Consider the following 13,402-nt stretch of genomic DNA (forward strand, 5'->3'; position numbering starts at 1 on the left):
CTCCAGAGGAACCCACAAACTCTCAGTACCATTAAAATCCCTAGGATGTTTGGAAAAAAGGATGCAAATTTGGCATGGATAGCTTATCTGGACAAAAAGTTATGAAGGCCTAAGCACGAACTACCCCAAATAGCCAAAAAAAGGGCTCAGCACCAGGGCAGGGGGAGAAGGCCCAGCAGCTAAGAGGTTAAGTATACAGAGGCGATATTTTTGTTCTCAATATTAAATTTCCAATATTTGTGTTTGTCGATAACTGTGGAATCAATATCATGCCACTAATCCATTTTTTTATTAGAATTTGTTTCAGTGACCTTCATGAAGTACAATAATTTTGTATCAATGTCATCTATGTCCCAATTTAGCAGTGATGAGGCATAGTGTAACTATGCTCAATGTACTTGCATGCACAGTGTGCAAGCAAGGAGTTAGAAATTGGGTTTTTAGTTGCCAGAGTTATGCACCCTGTCCAAGTAGGGACCACAATCCTATTCAGCGTAAGTGAGACACACTTTAAGTTTGTCCTCACCCTCTGGTAGCATGGCACAGAGCAGGCAGTCTTAAGAGGCAATGTGTATTTGTTCAATACACACACACAATAACACAATGAAAACACAACAAACTGACTCCACACATATTTAGAAAATAGAGACTATGTATCTGAGTAAATCAAGACCAAAATGACAAGAATCCAATTACTACAAGTCAAGATATTATTTTTTTAAAGATTAAACTAAAAATAGTGCGTAGAAGTCACCAGTGGTTAAAAGGTTACTTGAGGTTGTGAGGGGCTGGTGCAAATCCAAAGTTCAGGCCTACTGCAATGGAGGGTAGGCCGGCTGTAGAACCCATGCAGAGTTTGCTGAAGTAGTACCTTGTATGGAGCATGCGTCAATGTCGAGGAGCAAATGTGAATACAACAAGATGATATTTTTCATGCAGTCAGGTGCCGGCTGACGTTGAGCTCTGTAGAGATAAATGCAATGCATCGTCATCGAGCTGTCCAGAGCATCGTCTTCGGACTGTGCAGACTGTGAATCCGCTGTCATTGAACAACCTCTGCATTGGCGTCAAAGAAATTATGCATCGCTTCCGAACCGGCAGTGGTGATGATGCATTGGTTTTTGCAGAAATCAGCTTCAGAAACAAAATCTGAGGCCCAGGACTGGAGGGGACATTTCAGGGAAGAGTAGGACTCACAGATGGGGAAGTCCAGCAGCACCAAGAGAGTCATAACTAATACTCTGGAGAGGGATATTATGGTTCTAAGGGCCAGACACTATGACCTCAAAAATGTATGTGGTGAATCCCACAAACACCTGCATATATATAACAGAAACTGAAGATGAGGTCAATCGATAAGCCCATGAATTCTGGTGAGGTTATGTAGGTTATGTATTGTAAAGGCTTTATTTTATACTTTTAATCAAACACTAAAAAGGGTGGACACATGTTTTGCAATGTAGTAGCTGCATCAGGGCCACAATTCAATAATCCTTATGCTCCTTAAAAAACCACAAATAATTATTTTCACAAATTTATGTGCAAATGTCTAAATACAAGAACCACAGATCTATTTCAAATACTATTACAAGTGTGTTCTCAATGATTTTAGAATTGTTTCAAGTGTCAACATAATAATGGATGGTTATTGTAGCATCACAACATAACAGCCACTGATTCCTGACCCCATCTTGCGGTTACCATGAACGTGGCATCATTAGAATTGGTGTAATGGCATAATTTAGGGAATATCACATAAGAAGCGTAACACCAGTTTACGAAATGTATGCAAATTGGCAACATAATTTAAATTTCACGCAGGATTAGTTAAAACATGGTAGGATACTGATTGTTCTCTACTTTGAGTAATCCCAAGAATGCAGATTGTCACCATCCAGTAGGAAACCCCATTTATTATTACCCACTTCTCTAAGGGGGAGACATGCACTTAGGTGCATCCAGGAAGTCCGGTGTTGGGTCCAGTATACTAAAACATGCCATATCTACAGACACCTCACTTCATACCAGCTCCTAGCTGATGCCTGTGTTGTCTATATCCAAATCTTTTAAAAATATTTAGGGTTTCTGAACTCATACAAAAAAGTTAAACTACAGATGTCCTTCACCATTGCTTGAAGAATACAGCCAATAATTGACTGATCAAGGATAAATATCAACATTCTGCAATTCTTTATTTGAAAAACAGTACAACTGGAGATTTAGTACCGCTAAGCCCCCTGTATCTTATCTCCTTCTTAATCTTCTCCAGGAGATCCTTATACCTTGAAGGCCCATGTACAACTGCTTATTTTCCCATGCGGTTTAACACGTACTTTTCTATTAACATTCAGTTTGATGCTGTAGAATAGGTAAGTAAACTTAGGCAAGATAGACAATTTGTACCGTTCATACAGGGTTACTGGAAGGATTTCTCCTTATTCATGAACTTTTCTGCTTCCTTCTTAGTTGTATTGGGAAACAACTATTACAATGCAGTCATGACCACGTAAGACCCTTAATACAAATCCTTTACCACCCATATGCCTTTATCACGTATGCCTTTATCATGCATGCCCTTACCATGAATATGCCTTTATCACGCATACCTTTACAACAAATTTCATTCTAAAGGCATGAATGGTAAAGACATATGCGTGGTAAAAGTTTTGATGGTAAGTCAAAAGGCCTGATTATGACATTGGCAGTTTTACCACCAGCCCACCACGGCTGCGGTCTAGAAAAAGTCTCCAAGGCGGCGGCATCCCGACTGCCATATTATGAATTTCCCGCGGGCTGGTAGCGTTTGGGCGGCAGAGTCATGGCGGTGGCACGCTTTGAGTCTGAAAATAAGCCGGACGCTAATGCTGGTCATACTATGGTGCCTCCGGTTAATCAGGTGCACTATTTCCTTGAATTCTGTTGTGCAAGTGAAACATTGCATGCACACGACCTGAAGGCATTGGAGGGCACTGCATGAGCACCAGCTACTTTACACATAGGCACAATAACCCTGCAGCCATTTATAGAGTTCAATACTTGTCTTTGTTCCAGCCAGGAGCAGGTTGACGGAAAGGAAAGTTGTAATTGGTCTGGTGGTGAGCTGCACGGGGCCCCCTCCATGAGCAGCCTCTGCCTCAGTAGTAGCAGAAATGGCGGCGGTGGTGGAAGTCCTGAGGCAGTGTCACCGTATAGATCATAGTCTGGTGGTCGAAGCATCAAGGAGGCAGTGGTCAGAGTGCCGAAAATGAGAGAGCAGCACACTTCCCGCCATGATCATAATCAAGGCCCTACATGTTTCATTTTTGGAAAGGCATGAATGGAAAGGTTTCTGCGTAGTAAAGGTTTCACAAGTAGGTACAGGTAAGTATTAAATATTAAATTAAAGATAAGTATGGGTTTTGGGTGTTAAGGGATTTTTAGCATTTAGGGTAGGAATGGGCTTTTGGGTGGGAAGGGTATTTTTAGGGTTTACGGTGGGTATGGGTTTTTGGCTGGCAAGGTGATGATATATATATATATATATATATATATATATATTTCAAAACAAAGCACGCCAAGAGAAAAAACGACGTGCACTGGTGCAGGTGACTTTTAAACCTCCTCTCGAAGGTGAGGCAAGCTTGAGTGTGGAGCCCGTAGTTTGCTTATGACTGACGCTGGCCGCGCCTGTGTGGGACCAGGGCCCTGTGATACGTATAAAGGCTGGCTTTTCAAATGGACCAACTACCTGAAGGGCTATCGACGCCGCTGGTTCGTGCTCAGCAACAGTCTGCTGTCATACTACAGGTTAATTATATGAACGTATACACAGAAAAACTACTCGGACCATAATGCATTGTAATGACTTTGGGAATAAAGCACTATAAATAGTGAGAATGGAGAAAGGACTGTAAAACCAGGAAGAAAACTGTAAAGTCGAAAGGCGTTTGTTTTCTCTTTTTGCATCGAATTAACTTGATTTATTTTTTGAGGAGCTGAACGGAGTGCATGGCATTTATCTCTTGTTTACAAAAAATAATAATATATATATATATATATATGACTGCCTTGCCACCCATACCCACCCAAAACCATATACATATATATATATATATATATATATATATATATATATATATATATATATATATATGTATTACATTACATAGGGCACTCGCCACTAAGTAGTTATGGGTAGGACCACGTTTCTATGCAAAAACATTTTTTACTTCCCTATATCTGGCATCGCTTGACAAATCTTCACAAAACTTTCCATAACAATTTAATTTGCCAGTTCTGTCAGCTGCTGCCTGGAAAGTTTCAGGGTGATCCGTCCAGGGGGGCAGAGAAAAAAGGGGGGTCCCAAAACACATTTTCCCCTTTCATTTTTCTATAGGGATTTTGAACAGCAATAGCGCCAAAACTACTGAATGGAATTACACCAAATTTGGGAGAAAGGTAGGTCCTGGTCCAGAAAGAGTGCTTTTGTGTTTTGGTGTAATTCTGTTCAGTAGTTTTTGAGGAATTAAGGGGAAAACTCATTTGTATATCTAGGGACATGATGGATTTGCGACCCCTAACGATGCTGAGATCTGATTGGCTGATAACACTTCAACAACAGAAGCTGTCGAATTAAAGCCATCTTGGGACTCGGCTTAAACCTATTCCCAAAGAAAAAGCAAAAAAAAAAAGTGGCCAGGGTACGACCACCCTGTCCCCTTAGATCTGGGGGTGGGGCACCAAAGGGACATCACAAGGGCTAAAAAGCATTTATTTCTTATTTTGCAAGCGGAGATGAGGTGGATCCGTGAATCTACTCATACAATGGGCCACACTATATTTTATGGGGGGGCCACATGGCCCCCACTACTGCGCCAGGACTCACTACCCCCCAGGTCAAATGTTTACGAAAAGAAAGGGGGTCCCTATGGGGCACCCATGCTCCTGGGAGCACCAACTCCCGGGGTCTATGTAAATGTTGGAGGGGACCGCATGGCCCCAATCGAGGAGCCTCTGATGGCCATGGGGACCGCCACCACCCTGGGCCAGCTCCTGCTATGTCCCAGGAATGTCCCCCTGGGACATAGCTGTTTGCTGGGTCTTGGCTGCAGCCAAGTCACAGAAAACACTTCGCATTTTGACAGTGGGACCTTTAAAGCAGGTTCCACTGTCAAAATCCGAAGTTTATGTCTGTCCTCTGCACGAGTGCAGAGGACAGAGATGAAGTGCTTTAGCAATCAGGAAGCTGCTGTCAAAGCAGTTCCGTGCTTGCTGAAGCATTGGCACTGTGAGGGAAGCCTTAAGGCTTTCCCTGCAGTGCCAGGTAGCCCATAAGGTCTTTGTATTTTTTTTTAAATGATTTAAAAAAGTAGGGACTGCAGAGGGAGCCCTTGAGGGCTCCATGTGGTCCACACAGGCCGTAAAGGGCTTAATAAAAAACAATTTAAATTTAAAATTAAAGAAATAAAAAAGTAGGGACTGTGAAAGCGCCCTTGAGGGCTCCCCCACAGTCCCTACTTTTTTAAATTTATTTTTTAATGCAAAGCCCTCAAAGGGCTAGAAACAAAAAGAAAAAAAAGAAAAGTCCAATAGCTCACAGTGAGGTATGGGGGTTCGAGTCTAGATGTCTTATTTCCTTTTTTTTTATAATAAAAAATATACTTTTTTAAATATGTACTTTTTTTTGTTAAATCCAACAAAAATATCTCATTCTAAGTACATGAGAAATTAAAGCCCAAAAAAACTCTCTCTTTCCCTCTCATTTTCTTTCTCTCTTTCTGTCTCTCTTTAAATTAATGTCTCCCACTCACACACCCACTTAGACACTTACGCACCTACTCACTGACCCACTCATGCACCCACTCACAGACCCACTCAGACACTCACACACCCACTCACAGACCCACTGACACCCTCATGCAGCCACTCACAGACCTGTACACCCACTAAAATATTGATGTACGCACTCTCACACCCAGAGAGACAATCTCACAGCCACTGTCTCCCCCAGATGTTCCCAATCTCATCTATTTTCACACCCAGAGAAGCTGCAGCTAACTCCCGCTGCCACAGCCAAAGGGCTGTGCACAGCATGGGTTTGGGTGGCTGGGCAGTATTGGCAGCAGAGTCTGGCTGAAGGCCAGGTCTTGCAGGCAACCTCCCCTGCGCATGGATGAAGGACATGTATGGTTGGGTGGGGTCCTGGCAGGAGGCCAGGCCCTGTGGCCAACCTCTGCCGTGTGCAGCCGAAAGCCGTGCGGACGGTGGTTGGATTAAGATACATTATTTAAAATTACTTTACGTTAAAAAAAACATAGAAATTCACTGAAAAAAACAAAGGCTACAGGGACATTATAGTTAGGAAATGAAATAAAAAAATCCTTAGAAATTCAACGAAAAAACACAAAGGTTACATGGATGTCATATTTAGGTTCTGAATTTACTCATACAAAACAGTAGAAATTCAGCAGTTATAGTTACCTAAGCTAGCTATAACTGATGCTCCCGTGATGCATTGCTTATGACCTCAGATATTACATCACTCATGACATGGTCAGTGACATCACTCATGACATCTCATATGACATCACTGATGCTTTTTCAATAAACCATTTTTTTTTTAATGCATCCTGTTTTCTTTAGAGAAAAATGGGATTCATGTCTAAAACAAAAATGAAAAGTTTTCTTTTAATTTTTTTTGAGTAGGCAGTGGCCGTGGGACCACTGCCTGCTCTTAAAAAACATGTTTGTGCCCACATTCACAAGGGGAAATGAGTCCCCTGAGGACCCCTTCCCATCTCAGAATGGGTGGCCACGAACTTGAACTTGGTGGTAAAATGCGAATGCTTTGTAACCGCTTTCCCATCGCAAAACATTCATACAACCCCAGCACGGCATTATTAGGAAGGTATGCACTTAACTTGCCCCTTCCTAATACCAAATCACAAACCCTATTTTACGATTGAGTAATTGATTAACAAATCACAAAATAGGTTTGGTACATCCCTATGTGGTGTTAGTGGTCACTTTTATGACTGATAAAATATAAATGTGGCCTTAAATTTTTGCCATGCACATACCTTTACCAACCATGCCTTTACAACTAAACTTTAGTGGTAAAGGCATGCTTGGTAAAGTAATATAATTGGTAAAAATATTTGTTGTAAGGCATGCATGGTAAAGATGCATGCATTGAAATTAAGGTATTTTAAAGGCATATGTGGTAATTGCATGCTTGGTTCCATCATACAACCATTGTATTCAGGTTTGTGTCTGTCATTTTGTCTAATGCATGCACTTTAATCACTAAGGGGCATATTTATGGTGCACTACTTTTCTAGTGGCCCATTATGTCCCCCTAACAACACCATGTGTGTGCCGTATTTACAATACAGTGCACCATGGAGATTGGGTCCACATTAGAGTCATCATTTATGGCACTAATTTTGCAGTTTGCTGGGTTAGCATCATAAATGATGGCTCTAATCCAGCCAAGCACAGGGAGGCCCTGAGGTAGGCGTTAATAATGATGCTAAAAATGGCACAGTTAAATCTAGTAAATTTCACTGCGCCATTTTACTGGGCCTCCCTATGTGGGAACGCTTCCGTTGCTTACATTATGCCTGGTGAAGGCATAATGTGGCACAAAGGTTTTCAAAGTGGTGCAATGCTTGCATTGCACCAATTTGTAAATATGGGACATGGGAAATTCCACCTTAATGCCACATTTGCATACAAAAAGATGCAAATGTGGTGCAAGGTGGAATTAGGGGCATCATAAACATGCCCCTCAATTTCTTATTTCATCCTGTGTTGCTTTGCCTTCCCATGTGATGTTCTGGGTCGTAATTTCTGACTTGAAGTTATTGACCTGATGACATGTCAACCTCCCAAAACTATATATTGCCATTGCTATATATAGAGAATATATTTCAAAAATTGCAATGTATATAAACTAATTGCCTGTATATAGGGCTATTTTTTAAAACCCATTACAGCCAAAGGCCATGCTATTACTACAGCTCACTACATAGTTCAAATAGTAATGAGAAAAGCAGTCCCTCATATTGTGTGGACTTGTGAGGCCAAGCTTTCATTAACTAGAACCCTAGCTTTGGGGAAGCTATATATTAGCTGCAATGTCCTGTAAAACCATACCCTAATCCAGAATGTGCTAACGTCTCCTTCATGTATGACCAGGTAACTCTATCAGAGGCTTTTGTGGCATCAAGCATTAGCAAAGTTAGTGGTCTATTAAAAGCTACTGCCAGATCTACTGACCCAAAGAGTAAATGTGTCAGCTCAAAAAATATTGATAGGAATCATTTTTTATCTTTTTGGAATAAACTATTTGTTACTAAACTGAACCCCCTTAATAAGATTTTATAGTAACCATTTGAAAGAGGTGTGAGTTCATATGATATGCAATTAGTTGGTGTTTAATTTGGTTTCAAGAATATAGTTAGAATTGCATCCTCACAAGAAGGTGGCAAATGTGCACTATTTAATTTAATATATTAAATAGAATTTTTAATATACGGATCATTTGATTTTTAAATAGTCTTCAATTGAATGCCATCAGTTTCTGGTGCTTTACCCGTCGTAATCTTCTTTAACGATTTGCATATTTCTTTCTCAGGCTTATTTTGAATCAGTATCAATTGTTGACCAAGATACAGGTTAGAGAGATGTCTACCATTTAGCTAAGTTTTCAGTTTGTTTATGACAGGTGCATTATCCACTAGATAGAGTTTCTAAAAACATTTAAAAAATACATCCTCTGCCTTCTGATTCTTGTTTGGTTCTGATAACATAGGGCCTCATTATGAATTTTGCAGTCTGTGAACCACCATGTCAGTGTTGGTGGTCCAACCACCATCGGGTGGGAATTCTGTCCATCTTATTATGAGTCATGCAGGCCTATGGAGCAGCAGCAGGACTTGTGTGATGGTCCTATGGAGCAAAGACCACCACAGTCCAGCTGTCACCACTAGGCAGCACAGACTGCCTCTTGGGAAGTGGATTATTGGTAAGGGCATGTAGGTACCTACGCTTAGCAATAGGCCACTAACCCTCACTATGTCCAGTTAGGTCTTAATAAATTAAACCCAGCTCAACCCTTGTGAACTTAACAACGAGCGACAAGGCTTAACTTAGGAGACAGGTGTGTAAAGCATTTAAAAATCACAAAACAGTACATAAGTAAAACACAAAATGCAATAAAAATCCAACACCAATTTATAAAAATAGAGTATATTTTTATCTCTAAAGTGACACCAAAACGTTTAAAAACATATAAGGGATATGATTTTTTTTCTAGTGCATAGAAACTAAAAGTGCCATTCTGGTCATCTGGTGGCACTAAACCAGGGCAAAGTCAAAGTTTGAGGCCAACTGCGATGGAGCCCTTCTCGGCTACAGCAAGTGGGAGGACTCGGTCAAAAGTTTACCTTCAGACTTAGTCTTTTTCTTGAAGATTTTCTTTGCATTACAAAGTCACCAATCTGATCTCACCTCCGTGGAGCCCTCTTCAGATACGCATTGCAGGAGTCCTGAGTGAAGAATTCTACATTCAGACTTAGACAACTTTCAGAATGGAAATCTTTGTCTGGGCCAAAGATTAATCTTCATCCAAAGTCCCTGGAGCCTTCCCCAAATATGCTGTGCGGGAAGTCCTGGTCAACTATTTACGTTCGGACATTGTCACTTTTTTGGAGCTTTTTCCTTCTGATGGGGGTCATCCCTCCCCAGTAAGCCGATTTCAATGCAATGTCATTGGATCACCTTTCCAGGAGCCCCTGGTGATATCCTGGCAGTCTGGGGCTGTGGAGCTTTTCAGTGAGATGAACCTGCAATTCACCATGGCGAGTTGGTCCTTTTATGAGGCTTTTTTTCAAAAGTTCTCCAAACTTCTGTATCTTCTTCCAAAAGGTTTTCGAAGGACCTTTAGGAGTCCACAGCTCCCCCCAAGGTTCCAGAAGCTCTGAATTGCTCCTTGACAGTTAGGACTCCAACTCCCAGAATGCACCTGGTTCAAATCTAAATATGGCCACTAGCCACTGGTCAGATGGTCAGTTCCTTCGGGTTTTGATGCAGAGGTCTCTGGTTAGCTATTGTTTACTTGTAGCAAGTGGGGAGTCCTTTCTTGAACTAGTTGAAGGCAAGAAAAGTCTTTTTAGTGTTGAAGCCCAAGTGTGCAGCTGGTGCAGTCCTTCAGAGTGCAGCGTCGAGGTGCAGGTCAGGGGTCCAGCAGGGCAGGCCTTCTTCTTCCGTTGTTGCTCCTCATAGGGATCTGAGGCGTGGGTACAGCTTTGCCAAATGTATCCTTGCTCCTGGGTTGAAAAGCTGGGGGACTTCCTGGGATGTGTGGCAAAAATCAATCCCAGGGAGCAACATTCTTTAAAAATCCAAAATGGTGGAAACTGAATTTTGGAGATTAGGTCTGGCTGATCCTACCCACTGGTGTGGCTGAAAATACTTAACACACCCCTTTCTTGCCCTTTCCTAACCTAATCAAGAGGGCACCTGGTTGTCTGGGCTTGAAGGAAATGGGGGTGGTCCTGAGCTGCTCCAAATTTCCTTCCCTCCTTTGAAGACAAGTTTGGCTGTCCCCCCCCCATTCTGTTTCACCCTCTGCTGAGGCAGATCTTCTCCCCCAGGCAATTCCTTTGTGTTCAGCCCAGGCCATTTCACACCTCAACAAGGCAGCCTGGCTAGGCTGCCAGAGGCTGTTCAATCAGAGAAGGGCACTTCAGAGCTGAAACTTGTAACTTATAGGAAGAGTTCTAAAACTCTTTTTAGGTGAAAGTTATATTAGAATTCAACAGTGGCAAGTTGTTGAATGTATTGTAACATTAAGTTTAATACCAAACTTGACAGGTCTATCTCCTTTAGAGACTTTGGCCCTCATTACAACCCTGGCGGTTGGTGATAAAGTAGCTCTAATACCGCCAATAGGCTGGCGGTGAATACAACCAAATTATGACATTGGCGGAAACAGCTCAGACAGACAGCCACTTTAACACACGACTGGCAGGGCAGAATCAACAAGCACCAAGGCGGTAACCGCCTACAGCCAGGCGGAAGCCAATGTTCCGCCCACTGTATTAAGACATAGGAAACCGCCACCTTTTCCGGGGCGGTACTAACAACATCAAAAGCCTGGTGGAAACAGATCACAGAAGTCAAAGGACTCACCTGTGGAGCCTCAGTAAAGAACCACGACGGCATGGAGCCCGAGATGCACATATTCCCAATGTTGATTTACATCCTGCACCACTATGAACACCAACAACAGCGAAGACGACCACAGTGAGTACAGCCGCCTAGCACACAGGGGAGGGGGAGGAAAAAGAGAGTGACACATGCAACACACACCCCCCCACCCCCAACACTATACACACAGGCAGATGCAGCAACATAACATATTTACCCCGTACCTCTCAGGAATAATGCAAGTGAGTGTAATAAGATAAAATAGTACCAATACGTGCATCCAAATAAAAAAGTATATACATATTTAGAAATGAAGGGACACTGCCCAGTCCTCAGTGTTCGTGGGCCACAGGGCCACATTAACAAAGTCCAAGGCCCCACTTCACTCCTGCAACAACACACAGAGAACACTGGAGGGGCATCCGGTCAAAAATAGGCAGGCACCTCAGGGGGACAGGGAACGGGGGGCACCTCAGCCGGCAGATGGTCCTGGAGGGGGCAACATGCCCATTGCTTTGTCCTGGAGAGTGCAAGGCTACAGTCTCTCAAGTGGGTGACTTGCCCACTGGCTCTGGAGGGGGCAACATGCCCTTTGCTTGGTCCTGGGTAGTGCAAAGCTGCAGTCTCTCAAGTCGATGGCTTCTCCACTGTTTCTGGAGGGGGCATTGTGCCCAGTGAGCTTCATCCTGGGGAGGATAGGGAGAGTGGATGGCATCTCCACTGGTTCTGGAGAGGGCATCATGCCCAGTGAGCTTCATCCTGGGGAGTATGGGGTGAGTGGATGGCATCTCAACTGATTCTGCAGGGGGCATCATGCCCTGTCATTCAGATCTTGGGGAGTGCAAGGTCACAGTCTCTCAGGTGGGCATCATACCCACAGGATTTGCAAGAGGCACGACGCACAACAGCCCATGGAGGCAGGTCTACAAATTGTCCGCCCTTGGTGACGGCTGTTCAGTGGTGGCAGTGGTGCTGCTGCTGCTGCTGGTAGTGGTGCGGGGAGGCTCCACCCATCCCCTGCAGCCTCAGAAGGCTGCCCACTGGTGCTGCTGCTGCTGCTGCTGCTGCTGCTGCTGCTGGTGCTGGGTGTGGGTGGAGGCTCAAGCCTATCCCCTGCAGCCTCAGATGGCTGCCCACTGATGCTGCTGCTGGTGCTAGTTGTGGGGGGAGGCTCCAGTCCATTCCCTGCAGCCTTGGACAGCTGCCCACTGATGCTGCTGGTGGTGGTGCTGGTGGCGGAGCTGCTGGAGGAGCTGGTGGCGGAGCTGATGGTGGTGATGGGGGAGGTTCCAGCCCATCCCCTGCAGCCTCGAACGGCCTAAAGGTATTAGTCAGACCGTCCTGCCCATTACACTCATGGCTCACCATGCCCCTTCCAATCCCCATTAGCACAGACATGCCCCAGCGCACATGCTGCACTCTGCACAGGGCCCATCCACCAACCGCCCCACACGAGGCCTTCACACACAGCACTCCATGCATTCATGCCCCATGCATCGTACTCACAGTGTACTCACCTGTTGGTCTGGAGGCCCATACAGCAGTCTGTACTGGGGTATGACCCCATCTACCAGTCTCTCCAACTCAGCCAAGGTGAAGGCAGGGGCCCTTTCCTCAGTCACACGAGCCGTGGTAAGTTACAGACACAGGTCACAGCAACACATGAAGTGTAGGTCCTCTCCTGTTGAAGGTCAGGTAGCAAGTGAGTGAACAGATACAATATGGCGGTGACATCTGCGGTGGTGCATACCATCACCACTGGCGTACATCACCATTGGCCACTGTACCCCATAGCGCTCAATGATATCAAATGAGGAGTTACACGGCGGTTCCCGACTGCCTCCCTCAAAGGCGCACAACGTCAGCGGAATTGCCTCATTTCAACCTGCCCCTCCATACTGGACAGGTGGACGCCATTTTGGGGTGGGTGGGGTAGGCCAGGGTTCCTAACTGCATCACAGTTCACAATTTCACATTCTGCACTTATGCCACCAAAATATTGTAATCATCACAATATGCATTGAACTGCAGTGGTTACAATGTACAGATAATGACCAGCTGCTCACTCTTTTGTCCCATAGATTTCAACCGCTGCGGATGAATAGGAGATGGAGACATACCCCCGTGTACAGACCCTTGGTGGACTTGGCAACAATGGAGGACAGGCACATTATCCTCACATAGAGACTTGACAGGGCCACAATCACAG

This window comes from Pleurodeles waltl, chromosome 1_1, assembly GCF_031143425.1.
Source record: "Pleurodeles waltl isolate 20211129_DDA chromosome 1_1, aPleWal1.hap1.20221129, whole genome shotgun sequence".
Classification (NCBI taxonomy): domain Eukaryota; kingdom Metazoa; phylum Chordata; class Amphibia; order Caudata; family Salamandridae; genus Pleurodeles; species Pleurodeles waltl.